Source organism: Akebia trifoliata, chromosome 15, assembly GCF_017979445.1.
Source record: "Akebia trifoliata isolate Shusen 1 chromosome 15, ASM1797944v1, whole genome shotgun sequence".
In the NCBI taxonomy this organism is placed as follows: Eukaryota; Viridiplantae; Streptophyta; class Magnoliopsida; order Ranunculales; family Lardizabalaceae; genus Akebia; species Akebia trifoliata.
In genome coordinates this window covers 19620598-19644373 of record NC_141389.1, presented here as the reverse complement: position 1 = coordinate 19644373, position 23776 = coordinate 19620598, and the positions used below count along the sequence as shown (strand labels likewise).

Genomic DNA, 23776 nt, shown 5'->3' with positions numbered 1-23776 from the left:
AGATGAATCTAATTAGTGTGGTGATCCTTCTTGTCAAAGGTTGCACTTGCTTTACGGTATTGGAGCTCAACATGTCTGTTAGTGCTCGAATTTGATCAGGACTTAACTCTATTCCCCTCTGCATAACTAGGAATTTGCCAGAAGAAACCTTGAATATACATTTCCTCGGATTTAACCTCACGTTGTACTCCTTGAGCCTTGCGAATGTTTTTTCAAGATCTTTCAGGTACTATTTTGTTAATTTACTTTTGATAAACATATAGTCAATGTAAACTTCCATAGTTACTACGAGCATGTATTCAAATATTTTGGTGCCTAACTTCTTGTTGGTGGCCCCCATGTTCTTTAGTTTGAACAACATGACTCGGTAGTAGAACAATCCCTACTCTGTTATGAAGGAAGTATTTTCCTAATCTTTTGTGGCCAGTGGTATCTAGTTGTATCTGAGTATCGATTCATGAAGGACAACCTCTTATGTATCGACGTAGCGTCTACCAGCCTATCTAGCTTCGACAAAGGGAAGTTGTCCTTTGGATAAGTTTTGTTGAGATTCGTGAAATTATGCACACCCTGACTCTCCCATCTTTTTTAGGGATTGCACTTATATTCGCAATCTATTTTGGATACCCCATTTCCACTACGTCATATTGCGGGATAAACGACTGTCTTGAACAGTCGTTTTTGACAAAAACGACTGCTGCTACAGTCGTTTGCACAGTCGTTTAAAAAGGAGTCGCGATTACAAAGCGACTGCCAAAGAAAGTAGGAAAAACGACGGCTTTGATCCGTCAAAAAGACCGTCGAAAAAAACGACGGCTTTGGGCAGTCGGAAAAAACGACTGTTATAGTCGGAAAAAACGACTGTTGATGGCAGTCGTTTTTATGAATTTATAATTAAAAAAAAATTAATTTTTTGTTGGTTCGCAGAAAACTGATAGCGTACTTCCGGCTGCAGTATTGCATTAAAATGCTACAGAACTTTGAAACGTTTATTGATGATTAAGTCAATAATGAAACTGAAACTGAATCTAATTGATGTACCCATCATTTCCGATACGGATAGCACACAACAAAAAAAGAAACCTCCGTCCTAGAAATAGATAGAAGAACAGATACATTGATACACATCAACCTCTACTATACTCACACCATGGACTCTACCAAACCTCCTTCAGCCTTTATTTCCACAACAACCTTAATGGTGGTGCTTATGTTAATAGTCTGTGGAGCCAACCTTGTTGCTGGTAGCGAGTTTACGGATTGGTTAGCGAGTTTACTGGGCTGTGACCCACTAAAATTGTGGGTGTAACGCCATCAGACTTAACGGAGGATTACAATTCGTGTACACCGAGCCGCCCACAAGGTTTTACAATCAGCCCGATTGCAAGGGTGCAGCTGCAGCTGCAGCATCCCAACCATCACCTGACAAAGGAACTGTAGTCCACACGAGGGAGGAAACAAAACAATAAATAAAAAAAGTATCTTGTATGTGTAATCCATGTGAAATATAACTTCAATCACAAACGGTAATTAGATCTCTTTAACAATAATAAGGGGTGAACATATATTAACACGAAACACCAATCATCGCCATCCCACATGCCTTGGTTGATGATTCAACGCTATCAATAGATACAATTTTACAATCGGAAATCTGTCACTCCATAGAAAAATAAATCCACCTGCACATAGAAAAAGTAAACTTGAAACATCACAATTGAAAAAATTGGATTCATCAACTAAGTGCACAAACAGAACCATCTACTAACAACAATACGAGTGGGTTCGATTTGAGCTTGCCAAAATGGTCCAACTTGTTAGACAGAATATCCCTTATGCGATCTGGGTCCATTATGTTTATCCTAGGAGTTGTTCCATACCAAATAACAGACATTTTACCTGTATTCAATAACAAATTCAATTCTTATATATGTTGATTAAATGTAAAGAATCAAAGATCTTCTACTTCAGTTGTTGAAAGATTGATTCTGATATAATATATGGTTGGCCAAGTTGCTTTTCTCAACCAAAACAAACCTTACCTTAAAACATCTCCAAGTAAGTTTTCTTAAAGGTATGTAAAATGACTAAACCGTGAATAATTTGTAGGTAAAAAGTTCCGTGTATAATTAGTGAATAATGTGGAGAATTGCTAACTATGGTGAATCCATACAGTAGACCACTCTTAAGTTTTCATTATTTTTTACTTGTATTGAATCAGGTCCAAATGACAACCACAATATTGCCAAATGAAGGGGGGAAATAACATGAAGTAGAAGACAATCTTCAAGTCGTTAAGTAAAATACCTTCCGCCCATGAGTTAACCGCAGATGTGGTTAATCTTTAAGAATGTCATGGATACACTGTGCTACGGTAGTCCAATTCTGATAGGTACACCATGAAACACAAAAATAAATAAGTTCAACTTAAAAGCTACACATAAGCTGCAATGCAGGATTCAATATGAACAGTCTAATTCAGTTGTAGAGATCAAAGCAGCCATTTTACCTTCCAGATATTGTCACCTTCAAAACTAAAATTGAAAAACTATATAAAAATACAAACGATTAGACACATCTATCAAACTATTCTTTAAGTAAAGTAAAAGATGAAAAAACTATTCCAGATATTGTCACCTTCCAAACTAAAATTGGCTACTAGCTAAACATTTAAAAAAATAAAAAAATAAAAAAATAAAAAACTTATAATAAATTGGTTAATTCCCATAAGCATCATAGAGAAAGTAAAACCTATAAAGAGATGAGGTATATCTCAATATTTCTATGGGGTGGGGTAATCGACCACAACAAATACTTATTAGAATCACTGAATCATGTGAGTCAGTAGGTCCACTTTAACACAAAAGAGAGCAGTATTTCGTATATGGTTTAACCACATCATACTTTAACACAAAAGAGAGTAGTATATGTAAATAATTGACTTTCGTATATGGTTTAACCACATCAAGGTATCTTGACAATAAATTTACGTCAATGAATGAATCTCGCGTACAATGGATAACAGAAGTATTACTTAAGAAAATGTACCAAAACAGGTGAGTTTGCATTTGTAAAAAATTAGTCCAACTACAATTCCAATGTAGCCTCACACACAAACAGCCTAATTCAGACATTTGAAAGGTGACAATATATGCCCCCTTCTCAGTACTAAATTTTAAATTTATATGACATTTTGGAAGACAACGGCAAAAGTATCCCTGTAAATTCACCCCCAGAACTCAAATTGCTTTTCTTTTAGTGGGAGAATATGTCGAATCCAGGCCCTACATCTCTGAAAAAAAAAATGTCTGTTTTTCTTTTTGGAATCAATTTTGATCGGATGGATCCCTAAGAAAAAACAAATGAATTAATTATGGATCTTTCTCACAGATGATAGCTATGACAGATGACAAATGGCAGGTATCTATTAAATCATGACTGCCACGTGTAGAGATGCTTAGTTGGCTAAATGTAACTGAGCTAACTTTTTGTTTTACTTTCTACTTTCGATATGAATGGCCCGCTCCTTTCAAGAGAAGAAAGAAAATCTTGATGAGTAGTAGTAGTATGATAGTGTAGTAAAGGTGGTCCCACAGAAGAAAATTACAGTGTTTTGTGTTCATGTTTCTGCAGCGAAGCTTGCAGAAAGTTCACTTCTTTCAGTCAGAGACGACCCAACCTGATACAGACACACCAAGCATTTTACTCAACTAATTAGATAAACATCCGGTAACAGTTGGCAAACCTCGTTGGGGAAGAAGAATGAACAAAAGATAAAAGTAAAAATAAACAGAAATAATTATAATGAAATCACCTGCAAGCTTCCTGTGTATTAAACAATGGAGACGTGGCACCTGAAAATAAAAAGGTTATTTTAAGTTCCAATGAAATCACAAGTTTCATTATTATGTAGCTGACATATGAAATCACAGACCTTTCTGGGATGCAAATGGGACAATGTATCTTCACAAAGGTCGTTGGAGCAATCATCAGGAATACCTTGATGGAACTTTAGATTCTAACCCAAATAGAAGGTCCGAGAGATATGTTAGTTACATAAGCAAAAGATCTTTTGTTATGTTTATATATTTATATAACCTTAGATGAACACAACCAATAGCTAACAAGATACGAACATAACTTAAACAATAAAAAACCAGAAAACTGTAATAACAATAAAAACAAATACCTTTGAAAGAGGGGAAAGGGAGAAGCGATCGTTCAAAAAAAAAAACCATATCTCAAAATCAGGCACCACATTCATCTTCAGAAGGATCTCTTTATTACTTGATGATTCTTGCATTTGAGCTTATTCGCAAGAGAATCCTCCAACAGTCATCTGGACTTGGGACCATTCTTTTCCCTCCTCTTTTATCCAGGCTTGGGACCGGCAATGTAAAACATATAATTTTACATTGGCGGAGTTAAAAAGGGGTTAATTAACAACAACAAAAATAGTTATAAAAGAAATCATAAAACATACGTATCTTAGTGAAATTAAATGTATCGAGATGACATTGGATTTACACCTAACTCTTGACCTAATATTAGATCTTTCTGCATCTACATTTGCATCATCACAACATTTAAATATAGCTTCTTAGTAAGGAATAATGCAACTGCATAATAATATAGGAAGTAATGAACTAAATGAATCCGAGTTTGATGCAAGCAAGTAATACAACTATAGGAAGCATGCTTTAAACGACGCGTCACTTGAAATACAAGTTTGTTGTTTCGTTTAATATAAAAGTCTTGTCTTCACTGATTAGTATTTAGTTTGGCCTAAGATTATCTTCTATATATTCTCTGATGGAAACCTACTTTCTTGATGAGTAATTCTAGTACCTATCTGCATTATGATTGGCTCTGCTTGGGAAATCTAGACATTCAACTGCGACAGTTAAGTAATAGCCTTCGTAATATTACATTACATTTTCTATTCAAAACAAATTTTAAATATAAATTCGAATTTCTTTTTGAAACACACATTTGGGGTGTTATTTAGTATCATCTATGGGTCCCACTCTTATATCATAAAGACATAACATTACTGTTTTAACAGTTGCAACGGTAATGCAAGGAATCTTACATTGTTATAATGGTCCCCTTCAAACCTTGATTTTATCTATGGCATTTTGCTGGATTATTTGGTTGCTGCATGAGGAAGTATGGTTGTTAATTTTGGAGTTGCAGCTAAATGATGCAAACTGCAAAAAAAAAAATTCCAGGTTGCTATGATGGTTATCAGTTAATCCTTCATCTTAGAAGTGAAGATCGCTGGTCCTCCATCTATGTTTAAATGTGTAATTGACTTGGGATGCATCCTCCGTGTTTTGGACTGTTGGAGAAACAATCATATAATCCTTGCATGGTTTCCATATGATAGTGGCTTACATGCAGTGTGTGTCTAATGTGACTTAATAAAATCCCACAAAACTGTTGTATCCATCAACCTATTAGCCCTTTTGTGGGGCTGTATCTCTCCCCCTTGGTGCCTTTAAATTCACATAAACAAACCCCACATGTAAATTAGGATAATAATGTACCTAATTTGATACCTAATCACATCTACTTGCACCATCTATGGGTTCAAGTCTCTCATTATTAGACAGAGGTGAGTAGTAGATGTAGCTTGGGCTGGTCTAGTTGTAGGTTAAGATTTGCCACTCATATTATTAAATATCATATGTATAATTTAACTTTATTTTTAGTAATCCCTCTCAATTATTTTGCAAAATATTAATCCTACGTTGCAATGATAAGAAGTTATCTTCACTTTCTTGGTAGATTCTTACTGACCAACAGTGTTACTTTTCCATACTATACTAGCAATATCAGCAACTGTTGACCACAGGCATTTATTCCCCAACCATCAGTTGAATGGGGCTTCATCAATCGAATCAATCCAATTGTTTCATTAATTGAAGAGAATCAATGTAAACCCCAAGATCAGAGGGTTATTTTAGCATGCTAAACAGACTTATTTAAATAAAATTTCCTAAAAATGAATGAGACTAAATTCATAAGAGAGAAATTTTACTTATTTTTCCTATATGATTTGAATCTGAAAGGCATTATACATTTCATGCCATTTTATACATTTCATAAGAAATAAATAATTTCATAAAGTAACCCATTTCATGCCTAATACAGTGGCCATTTTATACATTTCACTAAAAAACAAGGCTCTATAAATAAGAAATAAATAATTTAAAGATAATACAATGGCTTATTATGGTTCCCCTTTAATATATATAGCAATGACGAAAACAATAGTCTTAGGACCGGATGGTATTCCTATAGAAGCATGAAAATGCATAGAAGTTTTAGAATATCTTGGCTAACTAAGCTATTCAATAATATTTTAAAGACTAAAAATTGTCAGATGAATGGAGTAAATAGTAACAACTGTTTAGACAAAAACGAATATATCAGAAAATAACTTCGATTTTTTATTGGGTAGATCAACCATCGAGCCAATCTTTCTACTTAGAGAAATGGTAGAGAAGTATAGAAAAAAGAGAAAGAGCATTCATACAATTTTTATTAACTTAGAGCAAGCATAAGACGAAGTACCTAGAAAACCAATTTGGGGGGTATTGGGAAAGAAGGGAATCCTGATTACTATTGATCTGCATAAGGGATCAACTTTGAGTCTGTATTTGTTTGTTTTAGTTATAAATTGAATAACTTCTCATATTCAAGAGCACGTACTTCGTTATATGTAATTTGCGGATGATGAAATATTAGATGATGAGACTAGAGAGGCATTCAACCCAAAACTAGAATGATGGAGAGAGATGGAGGATTCCACAGGCTTAAGGATAAGAAGAGCCAAGATAGAGTATATGCAGCATAAATTTTGTATTGGCACCCAAGAACAATTAAAATTGATGGTCTAGATGTTGGCAGCATAAATTTTGTATTGGCACCCTTAGATGTTGCCCATAGAACCAGAGTTTGATTGTTAAAATGGAGGGAGTTCATATATTATAATTATATTAAGATGTGAAACACCAATCTTAACAAGAGTAGAGTTCCCAATTTCAACAAATAATTTGGCAATGTGGACATACAAGATTAAACAAGTAATTTCGACAAATAATTTCAACAAGAGTAGATCATCTACCTACTGCTTAAATTGGATACTTCCCCAACTAGTCTCATTTTACAAGTTTTCCAAAACATTCCCCCAGAAATGAACACATTAGAACTACTAAATTCTTTCAAATATTAGTTTTAGATTAACTTCTAGTTGTTTAGTCACAATAGTGATAAAAAACTCAATCGTGGCTAGGGATTTGTTGGTGGATCTTAGTTCTATGAACATGATATGAATTGCTACAATTAGAAATCAGGAAGAGGCGATTCAAATAAGGGTATTTTCCAACATAATATCAATTAAAAACCTTTAATGCCTTCAAACGTAAGAAATAATTTGAGATCGGCGAATTCGTACCTCTTTCTTCTTCAAATCTGCTAAAGATGACCTTGGTAATTTGAGAAAATCGAGTGAGAGATCGAAGCCCTAGATCACTGATTTTGAAATCTGATTGCGTCTGGAAACCCTAGTTATTTTTCTTCAAAAGTCGAGATTCTGTGAGTGAGATCGAGCGAAGAATTAATGTTCAAAATCAGATCGATTCTGTGAGTGAAAGAGAGTCGATCGAACGAAATCTAGAGTCAGTGAAAGAGAGAAAGAATCGATCGAACGAAACAAGTGTGACTGAAAGAGAGAGAGAGTAGATCGAACGAAAACCGATGAGTGAGAGAGAGAGAGAGAGATTTGATCGAAGAAAAATCAGTGAGTGAGAGAGAGAGATTCGATCGAAGAAATCCAGTGAGTGAAAGAGAGAGACAGAGAGAGTCGAGAATGAGATAGACGATCGAACGAAATAAAGTGTGTGAGTCGAGTTTGAGTCAATAATAACGATACGAGTTGAGTCAAACGAAAAAGCGTCTGAGTTGAGTCGAGTTTGAGGCGGAAAAATGGATTAGCGATTGTGGGAATCCGTCGCTTAAAACGACGGCTCAAAGCAGTCGTTTTTTCCGCAAAAATCGCTTCGCTCTTTCCCCATTATGACGTAGTATTCTAGGATAAATCAGACCTTTAGGGCCTGTTTGGATACCAGGAGCAGAACTACTCTTCCAAAGAATAGGAGCTGAAGTACTCTATGGAGGAGCTGGAAAAGTAATTTTGTGTGGAAAGGGCATTTGACAATCAACTCTGTGAAGTACTGGCAGAAGTACTTTTGTGCTGGAAGTCTGTTTGGGAACCATACTGACTTCTCATGACTTCTAGAAAAAATACCAGAATACCCTTATATTATACCAGTTACTGTTTTTTATCTTTTAGTGTCATAATATGCCTTCAAACTATACTGTTTTAGACATTTTAACTATAAATATTAATATAATATAATATAATAAATATTAAGATAATATAATATAATATTTTAGATATTAATATAATATGTTTAAATCTATTATACTCAAAATTTTAAAAAAAAATTGACAGACTGTTTTTGACATAATATGACATAATATTAAAAAAAAAATTGACAGACTATCTTTTAATGTCATAATATGCCTTCAAACTATACTGTTTTTGACATTTTAACTATAAATATAATATAATATAATATAATATTTTAAATATTAAATATTAATATAATGTGTTTTAAATCCATTATACTCAAAATTAAAAAAAAATAAAAATTGACAGACTGTCTTTTAATGTCATAATATGCCTTCAAACTATATTGTTTTTTGACATTTTAACTATAAATATTAATATAATATAATATAATATAATAAATACTAATATAATATAATATAATATAATATTTAAAATATTAAATATTAATATAATGTGTTTAAATCCATTATACTCAAAAATTTTAAAAAAATTGACAGACTGTCTTTTAGTGTCATAATATGCCTTCAAACTATATTGTTTTTGACATTTTAACTATAAATATTAATATAATATAATATAATATTTTAAATATTAAATATTAATATAATGTGTTTAACTATAAATATTAATATAATATAATATAATAAATACTAATATAATATAATATAATATTTTAAATATTAAATATTAATATAATGTGTTAAAATCCATTATACTCAAAATTTAAAATTTTTTTTTTAATATTAATAATATATCTTTCATTTGATTTAAGGGCAAATGAATTAGGAATATTTTCATAGAAAATTAATAAAGTTAAGGGTATTTTGGTAAAACGAATCGTTAGATTTTGACTCCCCGCAAGATGAGTTTTGAGAAATAAGTTTTCTCGACTTCTTCATAAAGAGTAATTTCTTGCTCTTGCGCGGAGTAACTTTTCGAAGGAGTTGTTCATCAAAACGCATCCAAACGACTTCTAACTCCCCGCAAGAGTCAGAAGTAGTCAAGGAGTCCTATCCAAACACCTACTTAGTAACTTGTTGACCTCATCATTCAACCTCTGCCTCAGATGGGGAGCCATCTTCATTGACATATACTTATAGGGCTTAACTATCTGTTCCACATTCAGTTTGTGGCATAGAACTCTCAGATCTATTTTGGGCATGTCTTCAAAAGACATCTCTTATCGTGTGTACCCATTTTCATTTGATGATCGCATTATATGTCAAGTCAAAATCTATCACAATGAACCTCATCATTATCACCTCTCATTTTGCTGAGATTGGTAGAGTTATTTCTATTTTTGGAGAGGTCGATATATCACTGAATCTGAATATGGTAATTTGCACAAACTCGAGACGTGAGGCCACCTCTATTTTCTCAACTGCTCATCAAAAGAGGATATATGTTGTCTGTTGTGTTTGCTGAATCGATCAAGATCCTTCTCAAATCTATATTCTCCATTGGTAAAGTTACTAAGAGAGCATCATAATATGGCGTGACAACTCCTTGGAGGTCTTCTTGTGCAAATACCATGGCTTTATCTCCCCAAATCAATTTTGATACTTTCATGATATTCATCTCCATAGAGACTGGATATACTTTGACCTCATGCCTCACCTTCTTTACCTTTGCTTATATGATATTCCCTATCTACCATTCTATATTGTACTCTCTATAGATTGTATAGACCGTCGTCATACCTTTTTGCCCTCGATGTCTCTCTACTAGGGACGAAAGTGGTGGCATTTGTTTATCTTGCCTTCTTCAGCCCCTTTTCCCCGTAGCCACGACCACATATCTCCTGAGGTTGTCATCCTCAATCATACCCTGAATGATGTTCTTGAATCGATAGTAATTATCAGTCGAATGATCTTCTACCTTATGATACTCACAATACGGCTTCCTTAATTTTCCTCGATAGTTTCTTGGAGGTGGCATTAAGCTCGGGTCATCTTGGATGTGCTTTAGTATCTCATATATCTTTTCATTCAATGTCGTGTAAGTTCATCTTGTTCTCAATTTTAACATTCTCCTTGTATCGCGATCTCTCTTTCTTCCAACCTTTTGCTCCTTAGGTTTTTTGTTTCCTTTCACTGGCTCTAGCTCCACCGAGATGACTGTCCTTTCCAGGTTTGTCCCCTGCTCTTCATCTACTTTTCTACCATGATGTACTTCTTGACTTTTAAGTAAAGGTCTTCTAGCCATGCGGGGTCTGCCTTGATCAGTAACTCATGTAGCTGAATTCCTAGGGTCAGTGCTGTTGTATACGTCGTGCATACGATCTCTTCGTGGGGATTTTTATCAATACCATCCTTGTTTTGAATCTAACAGTGATAGCTCGGATTGAATCCACTATTTTTTTCTTTAGATGGAATAGGGCATTCACTTCAACCTTTTTCTTCTGTTTATGAATGAATTGTGTGACGAAGACTTCTTCCAAGTTAGAGAAGTTGTCGATTGGCCTTAGAGGCAACCTATAAAACCAAGTGATGACCCCTTGCTTGAGTGTTGATGGGAAAAGTATGTAGTGTAGGTCATCATTCCTTTGGCACATAATAACTAGCTTTGATAGTGCAAGACGTGATCCAAGGGATTGTTCATCCCGTTAAACTCCTCAAACTTCAGAGGATGGAATGTTCTTGGAGGGGGGGGGGGGTTCTATTTTTAGGATTGGTTTGGAGAACGGTGTTCCTCAAAGCTCTTTGATGACGTCCCGAGTGAATCGGCTTGCATCTCTCCCCGATATTCTTGTCATCTATTTTTCGGAGAAGTTCCTCGATTTTCTCCCATGTCATAAAATTCCAAGCCTCCGAACTCCCTTCCTGTGTTTGCATTCTCTCTTAATTCACTGTTTGTTCAAACTCTGTTCGTTCAATTTCTTCAAGAAAGGGGCCACTCTGTTATTCTTCCCTATTTTCTAGCACACCCTTGTTTTTGATCCCTTCGAAAGTATCTATCTTAGTTGTCCATTCTCCCTCCTGATTGCTTGGATCTCGTCCCCTTGTTGTTTCAGTCCCTGTTGCATTTATGTCCTCATTTGTTGTTAGTTGGCGATGCATAGCTTACATTTAGATCTTGTGAGACCGGTGGAGGGTTTGCCAGTAGGAGGTTGCATCATGGATATCCTCATTTAGGTTTATCTGTCATGGCTTCTTCATTAAAGTCCATGCATGATAATATAGTTGGATGTTTGGCATCATCAAGTTAATGATCTCATAAAAAAGGAAGCTTGTCAATTAATCAGATATAATTTGTTGTACAATTCAACTCAAATTATAAAATACAAATTACCATTTGGCTACAAATAAAAACCTAATTTAATTCCAAACTCATTCATCAAAATAAATATTATCAATCAGATATTTAAATCACAAATCACAATTTCATATCAAGTCCATTGAATTCTTGTAAATTCCTATATTTTTCAATATAAGTAATTAATTTAATAAATTTAAAAAAATAGATAGTACCATAAAATACATGAAAATTACTTGCAAGACCTTTCGCAACTTATTCAAAATAATCATATATGATAATTAAATACTAACTACGATTGCATCAAATCTTCTACAATCAATTAATAATAAGAGATCCAAAAGATGTAGTAATTTAGATAATAGATGCTCAAATGCATCAATTAACTTAGTCATACCTTGGGAGAAATGGAACTTATTAACTTAATATCCCACAACTTCATGGAAATCATATATCACTTATATATATATATATATATATATATGGGAAATGCTAATGTTCAAGACCTCAATGGGATGTTAGAATTCTCCACCACATCTTTTTATTCTAATAATACCCTACCTACTTTATGTTTTAATGAAAAGGCAAGCGTATTTTGGTCTTTTATATAATAATTACTTGTCTTTTATATAATAAATGTTGAGGGCATTTAGTCTTTAGATTTAAACGTCTTGTTTGTAGTAAATGTTTGACAATCAATACAAATAAGCATTTATTATGTAAGAGACCAACATACCTCTATCTTTTTCACTAAGAGACAAAATAGACAGGAGTATTATTTGAAAAAATATGGTGGAGAATGTTAATGTCCAAAATCTCATGGTGACGTAAGTATTTTTCAACACATTTATTTTCCACTAATACCCTTATTCATTTTGTCTTTCAGTAAAAAAAATAGGGGTATACTGGTCTTTGACATAATAAATGTTTGTTTACATTGATTGCCAAATCATTTATTAAAAACAAGATATTTAATTCTAAAGATTAAATGCTCTTAGCATTTATTATATGAGAGACAAGTATTTATTATGTAAAATGACTAATATACCCTTATCTTTTTCACTAAAAGATAAAAAAGATAGGGGTATTATTGAAAAAATAAAAGTGTTGAAAAATTCAAACGTCCTCATGAGGTCTTGAATGTTAGCATTCCCCTATATATGTTTGTGTGTGTGTACATTCATGAAAAGTGATAGTGGAAAGATGCATGACAATATCTGGATAAGTCTTGACATTGGATATTAGTGTTTTACTAGTTAGGAACATGTATTTTTCCATGAGTTATATTTTATGGGTCATTGTAACAAAAACCTGATTGTAGATATATAAAAAATTTCAACCACCATTAAATTCCAAAAATATCTCCTTGGGATTAGTAATTTAAGAGTAATATCTTGATTTCAAGCACAAGATATTCAAAATTTTGAATTAATTTATCCATGACACGATTCAAATCTCTAATAGACGTGTATAATAGATATCGTTTTGAATTAATATGCATTCCAATCATTAAAATTGTATATGAATAAATGTATATGTGAAACCAATTATCAGAACATTCTATTTTAAATATATATTTTCTATTAAAAATAGTTATTATATGAAAAGGCATGAAAGAAATAATTAGTTTTTCTTATGATTCAACTAATAGCTCAATACTACATAACTTCGACAAAAGTGCAACTATTGAATTATAATTATTTATATATAATTTTATAGTTCATGTGAAGACTTTTTTATCAACTAATTCCTCGAGATCAAGAATAAAATGGATATATGTTGTTCACTGGAGCAATTGATTGGGGATAACGTGATCATCATCTTCATCAAGAGGTGCTTTAGGTCGAGGTTTAAGGGTTCAAATCTTCTTAATGTGTGCAAGAAGGAGAAAAGGAAATTGATGTCATGCCTGCAATGAAAACTTTGATGATTAAGTTAGTACACTGGTGGTGTAGTAAGAAGAAGAAGATGAACAATAAGACAAAGAGTGTGAGACAAAATTGTCTAATTTGTTGCATCTTATTTTGCCATATAATGTTGAGCTTACGATTAATCTTTGAGTAATACGTATTTCTTAAGATAAATGGTTGTTTATTATGTATCAGAAGAACTAAAATGGAGTCCTTGATTTATAATAAAATGTCGCGTTCATATCAGGAGGCAGTGGTCCTTTCTTAAGAATTGTTTGGCAGTATGTCGCTTAGCTTTAATTTTCTCGATCTTTAGTCATAATCTTTTTTTTTTATATTATAAAAGTAGTACTTCTTTGGTATTACTGTAATACCCCAAAATGGTCACACTCACAATTCAATAAAGATTCATCGAGAATTAAGTGTTAATTTGTCAACGAAAAAGAAAACGACGAAATATTAAAAATTCAAATATTGGGGGAATGCCAAAAAAGACAAAGATGCAAAAATTCAAAGAATCAAAGATATTCAATTAGAGGCAAAACCGCTATCAAGTGATTTTGATGCATTTATAGTGTTATAAATAGAGCAATGTTAGCAAATAAAGGTTTGGAGCTTATGCACCCAATGAATAGGGCAAATAACAATCATGTAGACAGTTAGTTCAAATATTTTTCAATTCGAGTCTATGATTGAATTTTGTAAATTTATTCGCTTTTGTTATTATATAAATAGAATGAAAGAAGAAAAAAAAATCTAGAAGGGAGGAGATGTAATTAAAATAAAGAGATAATGGAGACAAGAGTGAACTCAAATCTGAAAACTTCTCTCCAAATCTAAGAGAAATTCTTAAGAAATCATCAAAAGAACATGGTAAAATTGAAATATTCTATTCATCAAGGAAAAACAAAGGAAGAGTTTTATTCAAAATTGGCAGAAGATACTCATCTTTGTTTGGTTCTCATCTCATGATCTCTATTTTCTCATTCTCCTATTCATTAGTTCAAATTTAACTGTAAATTTGCATTTGAATCTTAATCTATTTATCTATAATTTCATTTCATTTATCAAAATGAATTTCTATAATAAATTATTTTATTTTTTTATTTGTTAATTATGATTTTTAATTATGAAGCTCTATCTTTCAATTTTAACAAATTTCCTAGTCAAATTTATAATTCCGATTTAAGGTTGATTAAAACTTTGTAATTTTAGTATTTTTTGAGTTTTGTAACCATAGAAAAATTATAAATCAAATTTAATCTAGTGTTGATCACCTTACATATTGTGATGATGGATTCCCGATCCTCTTCCTTGCAACAGAGATGAGATCAACTAAGAACTCATCAATTTTCTCTCAAAATTAGATTCGAGAAATATTTCGAACTACAGACAAACAATTTCTATGGGAAACAAAATGGTGCTTTCATTGAGATGATCTTGGTTATGATCAGTTATGTTTTCTTTTTTGTTTTGTAGATTTTGCTTTAATTCGTTTGATCACTTTTCCATATGTGTTTTTATTTTTATTTTTATTTTTATTTTTGATTTGATTTAATTTAATTTTGATTTGTTTTAAAGCATTTTGTTGTTTTAAAGCTTATTCTATTTAGAAAATGTGTTAGAATACCTCAATTTCACCAATTTTTCTACATAGTGATTTCGCGGTTACATTGCAACAACTTTTGGTAAAAAAAAGTTATTTTTTGACTTATTTTCACTATAATTTTTTTCGTAATTAATTTCAATTAAAAAAAATATATTCTTTTACAAAATATTTTTGCTTTTTCTTATTTTTCATCATGAGATAAAATCGCTTTTCTCAGTTATGCAAATCGCTTATATTGTTTGTCAATATCGCTTTATGTTGGTTATCAATATCATTTCATATTGGTTGCCAATATCACTTTATACTGATCAACAATATCGCTTATATCATTTAATAGTAGCACTTCATATTGGTTGCTAATGTCGTTCTACATTGGCTACTAATATCGTTTCATATTAGTTATTGATATCGTTTTGTCTCGGTTGACAATATCGCTTCATATATACTTTTGCCGTATTACTATACGACATTTTGAAAATCACTATAAATCGCGTTTGGAATCTATATACATATAAGTGGTGTTGAGACGATTATATAAGCGACTTACTTGTTGATTTCTCTTCTTATTTTTATTTTGATTTATTTGTTGTTTAGAGGATTGTGTAACACCCCATATTTTTTTCGAAAAAAATATTTTTATGCATTTTTATAAGGCGTTATGCTTCTCGATTTTTCTCAGTCAAATTTCTTGTAAATATATTTTCTACTACGATTTTTGATATTGATTTTTTAAAAAGACTAGATGAATCATGTAATGATTGTAAGAATATTAAGCAATGTATTGTAAAAATACTTTGTTGTATTATTTTTTATTTACAATTGTCTTCATGCACACAAGTTATGCAACAAGTTATCAAAGTCTGAAATTAAGAAAATTAATTATAGACCATAGCAAATCAAAATGTTAAACCTAAATCAGTTAATCCTTGAATGAAACTAGTCATTGGCATAATGGTTGCCTCTAGCATTCTTCTTGCATCCTCCATGTGCATTATATTTTAATTATTTGCTTCTTTTACCTTTTCTTGATTGGACCTCTCTTGAGAAATGTTTTCAATGTCATCATGAAATTTTGTCGCCTTAAACATGATATTTTCTTCTTGGATGGTTAAAAGTGTAATTTTTGTTGAGACTGTTTGTACCTAGGATTTGAGATTTTTTATAACTTTTTCAACTTCTTTTAGGCAATTAGACAATTCTATGCACTCTTTTCGTAAATCTATTATGGATTTCATCTCGTTTTACAACGCTTCATAGAGATATTTTTCTTGTAGTTGGATTTCTGATGACTTTTATTCTGAAACAGTTGTAATGTGCATTTATTTCGTATTCAGGAAACTTAACAGATAGTCGAGAATGGTTACTTGGTTCATCTTTTTGATCCGTTTCTATTGTAATGTGTAGGACTTTATCCTCTATTCTAGAGTTGAACCAATCATCTCGGTTTGTAGCCTACATTCTTTTAATTGTATGGCCTAGTGAAGAAGGACCTCGATCTCATATTTTGACTTTTCTTGCAAGAAGAAGACTGTGTGATGTAATTTAGCAAACTTCTCTAATAGTGAAGAAATTACATTTCTTTGGGTTCTTGAAGACTTATAAGGTGTCTGTTCTAAGAATGTCATGTTCTATGGGAATACTGAAAAGAACCACATATATTTCTTTGATACTTGCTTTAGTTCTCCATCATGCCTAATAGGCTTTTGGTTTGACTCCGACATTTTACCCAATTTCATGGGTGTATCATCAAGTAGGCATTTGTTAATTAGAACAAAAAACTCTCGTGCAACATTTCTTGGGATTTCTAAGATAAGCTCTGATAGTAATTTTAATAAAAACTCAAGATATGGAAGGATATTGCTTTGAGCGATTTTGTTATTCATATTGTCAAAACAAAGCAAAATAGAAATGTATATACCTCAGGTATAATATGAGAATATTTAGGAAGAACCAAGATGAAACATGATGTACTTACTTAAGTAAAGTTTACTATAGTGACTATGGAAGTTGGAACATGAACTTTGTGACTGAGTTGTAGAGATTCTTGCCATGAGAGTCTTGCTTGTTATAGTTTACTATAGTTTTGGGTGGTATACTTATCTATCTCTTCACTTCCTTCACCCCAATGTATTTGTGATACAATTACTCCACATTTTTCCTTGTTGTGAGTTCTTCTCATAGTCGCATCTTCTATTTCTACCTGTGCATGCATGGTATTTTTTCATTTAGTAGGTGCATATTGAAGTCATTCTTTCTTGATCATTTGATAATTAAATTCTTACCCTTATTGTTTGCAAGATTTGGTTTGTTTCTTTCAACCTTTGCTCTGCATTGTGATAAAATACTTTTCAGTGTCAATACTAGTTGTGCATATTTTGCATACATCTTTTTGCTTACCAAATTTACTTTGGTGCATTCCCTTTAGGAGTATTTTTTTTACCCTTCTTCTTCTCTAATTTCCCCTAGTATAATTTCTTTTTCATCTCCTTTCTCACCCTCATCTTCATCATTTTCATCTCATTCTGAATTATAACATTTTTTCCTCATTTTCTTGTTTTGATTCTTCTTCAGTATATCCTCCTCAATAAAAATCGATGTTTCAACTGATTTCTCGTGTTGATGATTTTTTCTTTGTACTTCTAATTTTATTGTTGCTAATTATTCCAATAACACTTTTCATCTCGAAAAAAAGTCTTCATCAAACATATTTATATATATATATATATATATATAATTATACCAAATGGGTGTGTGTGTTTCGTATCTTGGCTTTATTATTTTATTGTTTCTAGTCTTTCTCTTCATTTAAATCCCAGAGTTCATAGTATTGATACAGTGCTCAAATCTTTACATAACTCTCTCTCTTCAATTGTATAGAACAATGACCTCAGTTGTTCTCCCAATTTTTACGCCCTATTTCATTCTACAGAGAGCAATTAACCTAGTTTGTCGCATTGTTACTATGAAAGATTGATTTTTCCCTTTTAATACCAAGTTCTCAATAATTACTAACTAGGGTCTTGGTTTGCCTACCTCATTTAGTATATTAAGTAACAGGGATTTATAACTCTATTCGCCTTATCCTATTGCATCATATAATCAAATATTTTCAAAATTTCTTAACTTATTTAGATTCCTTATTACTTAACTCTCATGGTAAATCTTTTGGATCTTCTTGTATTGATGATGTCGGCTACTATTCTTCTTTTCATCTTCTTATTTTGAATTTTTGTTTGCATTGTCATTTTCACCAAAATTTTCCTTTCTTGTCATTCTTCCTCCACCTGTTATTTACAATGGAGCTGTTGTCTTTGTTGGTGCATAGTCCATATCTGTTTTTTCTTCTAAGAAATCTCTTCCCAAGACTTGAATAGACAATTCCTTTGCTCTTTTCATCTTTTTCTTTGATAAATGTTGAGTCAATATTTGGTACTTCTAGTGTTGGGTTCATGTTTCTTTCTTTCCCAATCACCACAAGGTCACATCCCTTGGTAAATTTTGCATTGCTATATATTTCCTTTTTGCAACCCATTCTGCCCATATTGTATTCTGGGAATTTGTTTGGTTGTTAATAATGTTCTTTTCTGTTTCTCGCACACTCTTATGAATCTATTGCACTTAAGCACAACGATTTTTACAATGACTATCAAAGTATCTCTCATATTCTGTTGTGCTTTGGCCTTTTCTGCTTTTAGAGGCTAGCTCTTGCTATTGACTTTGTGGAAGCCGAAAAAATGAGTGAAAACCACTTCTACTTTTGGACATTGCACTAGCATACCTTGATCATAGCCAAACTGTCTAGCTACTTTGTGTGGGTTTTATGTTATTAGCTTGGCTATTGGATCATTTTTTTTTACTTATTTACCACTAATGAGCATGTGGGCATGCCCAAAATGTAACCAGAAGTCGTTATTCTACATACATAAATCCATTCAATTGATGATCTGGCAATGACCTCCGTACCTTCAAAATTTGGTTTTGCTACAAATTCATTTTACTAATATGGTTTCCAAGATATCTTGTATCTCGGACACAACGCCTCATTGTAGCCACATGTGTCTAGGCCTGCTAGTTTGTTATTACTGAAACAACATGCTCTATATGTGTTTGGCACAATCTACTTTTCGGGAATTATCATCTGGCAATGTTGATATGCCCAAATGTGTAATACCCATAATAACCCATATGATGGTTTTACATGCTCTATCGTTCTGTGTTTAGTTGCAAATTCATCTTGGATGTTACCAAATCTTTGGTACAACTGCACTACCATTAAACTAGCTAGACAGATATCTATCTCAGCAAGTATCCTAGCCACGATGGTGAAGACTGTAGTATTAATGCAGTGTGAAATAGTTGTTTGTGTTACAAAAATAGAAAAGAAATATACCAAAAAAGGCATCTAGATGTATTTTTTCACAATAACATTGATTGTGTATCTTTCTTCAATTTCTTAGCTATATTCTCCTTTTTTTTTCTCGGATATTCAACATATGTTCTCATGATTTCTATCATCTGAATTTCACTGACATTCACTCCTTCAATTTTACTCTGGGGAATGTATGCAACTTCATGTCGAAACGGAAATCTTGCGCGTCTAAAATGTCCTCTATAGTGAAAGTGTATTTTTTTTGGGAGTGATGAATGTGTGAGTCCTTGGGTTCCACAACTCTGTCAGAACTAACATAAGAAGCATGTTCACGGCCTCTTCAAGCATTGAGATTTCTATTGCTACTAGAAGCCCCAATTTCTCTAGCCTATTTATCATAAATTCATTCCTTAACACTTGTTTCACCCAATTGGCCCATTTTATTGAGTCTTAATTGTTGACATAGCACAATTTTGGGTTGATGTTCCTGCTCTTTTTTTGTCTCAAGAAATGAAGTGGCTTCTTTCTAATTTGATTCGTGATATCCACTTTAGATATCAGTATTGGTTGTGGAGTCATTATGTTTCACTTGCAATTGATGTAAATAACATACCTACTTATTGCATATTGTTTGTGAGGCTCCTAATATATTTCTGGGTCTTCTACCTATTAACATACTTCAATGTTATCAATGAAAGGAATAACTTCCCTATTATGTTTTCCCATCATTACTAAGGATATGGTTGTACTTGCCTTTTGGGGAGATGATTTGTGCATAATGTCAGTATTTGGACCATGTTTTAAGAACTTCTGGCAAAAGAGATTTATTGGTAATCTTTTGTTGAAGTATACTCGATCGAATGTGGAATGATGTCAAACATTTTGGATTCTTTTGGGATATTTATCGACTTTAGATCACTAAAATATGTTTTCTATTTATTCTGTTAGCATCTCTTTCACCACATCACTTGTTCAATATCATTTTCCCTATATCGCTATCACAATATCGCTTTTATCTTCCAAATCTCTATATCGTTGTTGGTGTTTTCCCAAGCTATATCGTTTTATTCATATCGCTTGGTCAAAAATCGCATTGACTTTTGTTTAAAAATTGCTTGGCCAATATCGCTTTCTCAATATCATTATTTCTATTTATATTGCTCTTGGTTCTAAGCGGTTTCATATCATTATATTGAAAGAGATTTTTTATCCTTGCCATTCAAGGAATGAAATATCGCTTCCAAGGATGTTACTGTTCCATTCAAAGGAATTTTATTGTAATTTTCCAAGGATGTTACTGTTCTCTTCAAAACAATTTTTATTGTTATTTTTTCTCATTTTTTTGATTTCATCTTTTATCCCTGATTTTCTTGAATGATTTTGGGGCCTTGTCATATGATCTAAAAACCTTTTGTTCGTGTGGCATTCATTTTTGTTCGAGTTTTAATTTCGGTTGTTGTTGATTTGTCAACACCTATGCGATTATGTACTCATTATTGCAATTCTATGGGGGTTTTACACAATTTTAAATAAGGAAAAAAGTGATAGCAATGTGAATGGGGTATATTTTCGGATGCAAAGACGGAAGCAAAATGACATAGAAGAGCTAAATTACTATTTTTGTTTGGTGTTAATAACTGTTATATTGTCGTTTTGCACAAAGAATGTTAATGGTTCTTCTCTGGTCATTGATTCCCTTGAATTCTTCTCTCCAATCGTTTGACTGCTAGTTGGGTAATAAGAGAGTTCTCTTTTGCTTGAGAATGAATGAGGTTGATGCATTCCTTAATGATTATCCTTTTATATGCCGTTTCAAGTTTTTCTCGATACATGTGACATGTGTATCAATTTATTTTGCATACTTTTTCTTTTTGTGGTTTGCCATTCTATTGACTATCGAGTGTTTTCTATTTGAATGATTTATTATGATGCTTGCCTCTAAGTTCCTCTAGTAGACAAGCATCAAGGGGACTTTATTGTTATACCTCAAAATGGGCATACTCACAATTCAATGAAGAGTCATCGATAATTAATTGTTAATTCATCAATGAAAGAGAAAAATCTCTAAATAGGTCTTCTTAGTATAGAATACAATACCAAGCAATCGAGCATGTGACGATCCTTGGTTGCTAAAAATCTCTCAACAGATTATTTATCACATTCTTGGCTATTAAATATGTCTGAGTTCCCTCATTGTTTTGGTAGTATATGTGTAGACACTCCAAAATTGCAAGATTGCAGAGTTTGAGATCCCGAGAGATAAGGAAAAGAGCTGATAAATGAAGAGAGAGAAAATGATGCAAAATTAACAATTTAAAAATAAAATGTGACATTTGACCTCAAGTAGTTGTTTTTCATTGAAAATAATTTCAAAAATGAACTCAAAAGGTTGAAAAACCTTAGGAACGTTTGTAAACACATGCCAAACTCCAAATTGTATTTTTCCTAAAATACCCTCAAAATTGGAAAAAAAGGTAAAAGTTTCCTCACACTTCATAGTCCATCATTCATTTGATTCAATCTACCTAAAGTCACCAACGATGCTCTCATTTTTTTAATTGATTTTTATTCTCCCTATTTTCTCTCCCACATTTGTCAACTTAGTGTTTATCTTTAAACGAATTCAAAATTTTCTCATTAAATTGATCAATCTTCACCTATCCCTATCTTTTCTCAACTACCCTTTTTAATCTCTTACGAATATAGGGAAGTGGTAATCAATTAGATTCTCATAGAGATCTATAAATGGGGGAAGTGATTGATTGAAAATGGACACTCAATTTTTGACTAAGAAAAATCTCTCTCTCTCTCTCTCTCTCTCTCTCTCTCTCTCTCTATATATATATATATATATATATATATATATATATATATATATATATATATATAGATATATATAGGGTCGGGTTCCTGCAACACACATTGCGACACACATATAGACAACGTGTTTGTCTTATATGGGCAAAAATGTTTGGAATGGGCTGATTTTTTGTGAGGATGATCTCTGTGATGAGGGGATCATCCTGGCAAAAAATCATCCCATTCCAAAACTTGTAACCCCATCAAAATTGATTTACAAAAATTGGACGGCCTATAATTTTTCAACAAAAATGGACGGTCTAGAAGTTTCGTAATGAGCTGATTTTTGGCAAGGATGATCTCCTCACCACAGAGATCATCCTCACAAAAAATCAGCCCATCCAAACATTTTTGCCCATATAAGACAAAACACGTTGTCTATATGTGTGTTGAAATGGTTGTCGTTTGAACCTGACCTATATATATATTTATCTTCTTTCTTTACTCCCAAGTTCTATCCTATCAAGCCCTCTCTCCTTTCTTTACTCTCAAGTTCTATCCCATCATGCTCTTTCTCCATCACATCATTTTCAATAACAATTTACAGTCACATCTTTTTCCAATCTACTTCTAATATCGTTTTTCTTTTATTTCTTCCTCATTATCCACAACTTAAAAGAAAAATTGCATTACTGCAGTCATTTCTCTATCTCTATTGGCATTGGATATATTTTATTATTTATTTTTTTAACAGATTCCAAGTAGATTAAGGTTAGTAAGAATACCCAACCATTAAACCTTGCTATTAGTTATGCTTTAATTGAATCCTTTTGTGGAATGCTCGATTTCAAGGGTGAAGATAGAGTTTTCGAGAAAAATTGAAGTATTATATTGAATTCACATACCGTTTGAGACTCTTTATTGAAAATTTTTACTTGCATATATGGTGGCTGTGTTAAACTAATTATTTTGGAGCCTCAAATATTGTTTGAAGCCATTTCAGCAATGTTTTTTTTTATCAACTCACCATTTTGGTTTAGATTTGGGAAAGGATTTGGTGTAATTTTTTACTTATTGTTCGGTTGTATGTATGATTCAAAATATTGTCAGTTCATTATTTTGTGTTCAAAGGTCATACATTTAAAAGACTCGTCGATTCATTTTGGATCCGATTAACACTAAAAAATGAACCATTTTCCTAATTTCAATCTAATGTTTTAAAAAATAATAATAAAAAGGTCAAAGTTGAATTGATTCAATGATCTGATGTTGGTGGAAAATCTTATTTTAATCAATTGATGACCCAATAGTCGCAAGAAAAAAACAATTAAATTGGAGAAAAAAATTTGGTTTCGTACAGGAATGGTTATCGAGTTTTCAAATTTTTTTTTCTTTTCTTTTTTTTGTTGATC

At 32.3% G+C, this 23776-nt stretch overlaps 2 long non-coding RNA genes across 2 annotated transcripts; both read right to left on the bottom strand.

Moving 5' to 3' along the window:
- Positions 1-852: 852 nt before the first annotated feature.
- Positions 853-2934, bottom strand: LOC147384526 (uncharacterized). Its single transcript, XR_015172430.1, has 3 exons — positions 2308-2934; positions 1770-1899; positions 853-1682 (listed from the first exon to the last, which is right to left on the bottom strand). It is a non-coding gene; the product is annotated as an uncharacterized LOC147384526 (long non-coding RNA).
- Positions 2935-3325: 391 nt separating this feature from the next.
- LOC147384525 (uncharacterized) lies at positions 3326-4385 on the bottom strand. The gene is made up of 3 exons (XR_015173115.1): positions 4190-4385; positions 3935-4018; positions 3326-3854 (listed from the first exon to the last, which is right to left on the bottom strand). It is a non-coding gene; the product is annotated as an uncharacterized LOC147384525 (long non-coding RNA).
- Between the last annotated feature and the right edge of the window lie 19391 nt (positions 4386-23776).